The sequence below is a fragment of the Arachis ipaensis genome, chromosome B04, assembly GCF_000816755.2.
Source record: "Arachis ipaensis cultivar K30076 chromosome B04, Araip1.1, whole genome shotgun sequence".
In the NCBI taxonomy this organism is placed as follows: Eukaryota; Viridiplantae; Streptophyta; class Magnoliopsida; order Fabales; family Fabaceae; genus Arachis; species Arachis ipaensis.
The window spans coordinates 18,300,822-18,305,354 of record NC_029788.2 but is presented as its reverse complement, the minus strand read 5'-3'; positions in this window follow the sequence as shown (position 1 = coordinate 18,305,354).

The following is a 4,533-nucleotide window of genomic DNA, read 5'->3' as shown; positions in this document are numbered from 1 at the left end:
GTTCAGTGCTAATAAAAAATGATAATATTTACTGACAATATTACATTACTTTTAAATTATTTAACAATTTATAATATTACTTTTATATAAAAATATTTTTGTTAAAGTAACCACCTCCTTATAAAGCTACGTAGAGAGATATGGTGATAACTAATAAGAGATTTAGATAACTTGTATGCATTTTCAGAAAATAGTTTTCTTTTATGATAAATTATATGCTTTTTTATTTTCTTTTTATGATAAATTATATGCTTTTTTTGTTAAATATTATATGCCTTTTGTTATTAAGGATAAATACTTTGTGCAAGATTAAAAAAATAGAAATTAATATTTGTTAATGATCATGTTGAATTAGATAAAGAGAGAGAAAATCAGTTAGTTAGTTAAATTGTTTCTCTTTCTTATAAAATTGTAATCTATTCTTGTGTAATTAACTTTGCCTAATGCATTAGTACATGAGCATAAATGTTGCAATTTTGATTATGATAGACACACTAATAATAATTCATGCAATACAAAATTTTATCTCAAATTATTCTTCTCTATCTCATTCAAACTTCATCATGGTATTCAGAGTTTAGGTAAAAGATCCATGACATCTATCAATTATCATTTCTTTTTCATCCTCTACCTCCACCACCTCTCTTTCTGTACCCGTCATTGACAAGCTCAATGATGACAATCATAAAACATCGCAAAAGTTTGCATTTCACGTCATTCATGCCAACAAACTTGGTAATCATCTTGATTCCTCAAAACCTCCATCACAATTTGAGAATGATGCTGCACGAACTGCAGGTATTGAATCTACTTTTTTACTGATTGGAAGGTTAAAGATCACAACTTAATGATATGAATTTTTAATTTTATGGATCTGTCATTCAAGAATCAAATACTTGATTGTGAGTATATATATCAAGCTTGGGCAATAATTCAAGAATATTTTACAAAGATTTCCAAGATTCGGGTACAACAACTTAAAGCACAACTCAAACTTATTCGCAAACAAGGTATCGAAGCAGCTGAATATCTGAAAAAAGATTCGCTGTAATTATAGATGATTTAACAGAAGAGTATGCCATGTATATTTCTTCCATCATGCCTAAATATGATTCATTGTCTTTGATTGAGATTGAAGGTATATTACTATATTACTTGCACATAGAAAGAGTCCAAAAAATAAAATTAGGGACTAATGGCTATACATGCAAATTATGTTCAAGCTCCATCACAATTTGGTAGAGGAACTTGCAAGAACTCCTTTGGTGGAATGGACGCAGTGAAAGATTCTTTGGTAGAGAAGGTAGGTTCTCGAATATAGATGCTAGACCTCAATGTCAAGTTTGCTAAATATTTGGCCACACAACTATGACATGCTTTCATTACTTTGATTCTTCTTGTCAACATGCTCCTCTTGTATTCAACTCATCAACAACATGACAACCTTAACCTCCTCCATCAACCTTTCATACACCTCGAGCATATTTGGCTACTCCATCCACTCTCACTGATTCTTCTTGGTTGCCAGATACTAGTGCAAACCACCATATCACTGGTGATGCACATCATATGCTTACATCATCTGCATATAATGGATCAAATCAAATCTTGCTAGGTAATGGCAAAGGTAGTAGAATTTCACATTATGAAAAATTATTTTTAGTTAGCCTCATACATAAAAAGCTTTTTTATTAGATAAACTATTTCTCTCTCCTAAAATCACATATAATCTTGTGAGTATTCAAAAATTTGCTGCTAATAATCATTGCTACTTTGAATTTCATGATGATGCTTGTCTTATAAAATTTTGGAAAACTCAGAAAATGCTTCTTTGGGGCACACCTAAGCAAGGCATTTATATTTTTGATTGTGTGGCTGTGACATCTTCTAATTCTACCTGTTATAATCTTGCTCCTATTTCTGATAAAAATAGCAATTTTTATTTCTTTGATTCCAACTCTAGCAATCTTGTTCCTAGGACTTAATAGCAAAAATTGACTCTTACACACACTGGCATCACAGACTTGGACATTGTGCATCCAAGACTATTCTCAATGTAATGAATAAATACAATGTGAATTCTTCTTCTAAAATTGTTCCTTCCAATGTATGTGAATTTTGTTGCAATGCTAAAATGCATCTCCTTCCCTTCTTTATTGATTCTTTTAATGTTTTTGCACCTTTAGAAATAGTATATGGTGACATTTTGATGTGGATTTTTGAAAACTACTATCGGTAAGTGCACCAATTCATATCAAGTAATATTACAGGAGTGGGTTATTGTTCCTACGAGGATTAACGGACTAAGAAAACAACGGTCAATTGATTAATCTAGTCAGACAATCAAAATTTAGGGTTTTAGAATTCCTTAACATAAAAACAGTAAATAAAATACAGTAAACAATAAATGATTGAGAAAGTAATATGATTAAAAGAGTTAACGTTTCAGAGATGTTGAACTTCAGGAAGAATGCTTTTCACTCTCTACTTTAATCATGCAAGATGTATCTATGGCAAATTATTAGTAATCAAATCCCAATCCCTTGATAATTTAATTTCTCTTAACTTAATAAACTACCAATTTTTTGATTAATTGATTATGAAAAGAGGTGAAGTATGTTCATTGATTTATAAACCACACAATTCACAAGAGTTGACCCTAGTTGATTCGATATCACTTATCAAGTCTAGTTTCAAAAACTTAAAGAATTGTGAGAAAGAGTTTTCAAGCTTAATTCCAAAAACTAAGTTTTCTAATATGATCATTAGAATTTATTTAAGATTAGAGCTATTTTTCAATAGATTCAAACCCTTGTGATGAAGAACGAAAGACTCTTTCTTGAGAAATTATCAATGTATTAATCAAAAGTAGAAAAGCTATAACATTAGTCATTAGAATCAACAGAACTCTTAACCTTAACCAAGGAGATTACTCATATTAAGCTTCAAAACAAAAAACAATATCTAAAAAATGGCCAAAAGGTCCTGTCCAAGTTTTTTAGAAGCCTTTATTTTATACTAAACCTAAAACAAAACCTAAAATTCAAATTCAAACTTCATTAAAACAGAGTCAAATCAAATCTTTCACGATTAATCTTCAGTTCTCATTGTGATTTAGGTCCAAAACTTAGTGATTCAATCTTTTTGCATGCAATGTAGGCTTGGGTGATACTTAAAGTGCTTGTGGATTCTTGGGCCTTGGGCGTGTGGCACCCCCACCCATTGAAGTGTTGCACGCCAATCTTTTCAAGCCCCTAGGAAGCAGCTCCTTGGGCGTGTGGCACACCCACTCCTTGACATATTGCACGCCAATTTCTTCAAGTCCCTGGGAGTAACCATCTTGAGCATGTGGCACGCCCACTTCTTGACATGTTGCACGCCAATTTTTAACATTGGATGAGGCTTCGAAGGTGTGTAGAAACGTCACACCCTTGTTGATTGGCGTGTGGCACGCCATAAATTGCTTCATCCTTGAGGTCCATCCCTGGGTGTGTGGCATGCCCTAGCCTTGGTGTGTTGCATGCTCACTTCCTTTCTTGGCCTGGGAGCCCTTCCTTGGGCATGTAGCATTCCCAACCTTCGCGTGTTGCACGACCACTTTCTTGCTTGAACTGCCTTGTATTGAGCCTCTGAAAAGTTAGTTAAACATGCCATGCCCTTGCAATGGCATGTGGTATGCCACCTTCTCCCTTGGTTCTTCTTTCGGCGTGTGGCATGCCCTCTTGCTAGCGTGTTGCACACTACCTCAAATCTTGAATCATGGGAGCTCATCTTGGCATGTGGCATGCCCCTGTCCTGGCGTGTTGCACACCACCTCCAATGCTTGAATCCTGGAAACTCCACTTGGGCGTGTGGCATGCCCTTGTCTTGGCGTGTTGCACGCCAAAGATTTGTGAAGTTTGGGGCCTAAGTTTGGCCCAGCGTGCTGTGCCTTTAGATTGGCGTGTGGCACACCTTCCATTTGGCGTGTTGCACGCCAGCTCCTTTGCCTTTTGGAGGGTGCTTTCCTTGTTGGCTCTCTTTGTTCATGCTTTGCTTCCCTTTTGTTATCATTCACCTACAATTATCAAGAAATCAAAGCACTTAAAGTACCAATTGAATAATGTATAAAAGCACATAATTATCAAGCAAAAGTTATCAATTCTTTATAAAAAAAAACACCCAAGAAAAGTACTTAAAATGCTCATGCATCACAACACCAAACTTGAGATTTTGCTTGTTCTCAAACAAACAAAGAGTCATGATTTAACATTAAAGAGTTCAAGCTTAAAATTCAAGGGTGAATGGTAGCAATTCAAATGGTTTTGGTTAGCCTTTTCACTTATTCACAATTCAACCCAAATGGTTAAAATCTTTCAAGGCATCTATCCTGATTATATTATGGAACCCTTTCTTGAGGCACTACCTTGAAGCAAGCTTATTTCCTTTTCTTTCATAGCTTATTTTTTTATGGGATGCTTTGTACCTTGAGCTTAGCTTTGAATCTAAATGCTTTGTTTTCAAGCTTTGCTTGATACATAAGCCCCATAAACA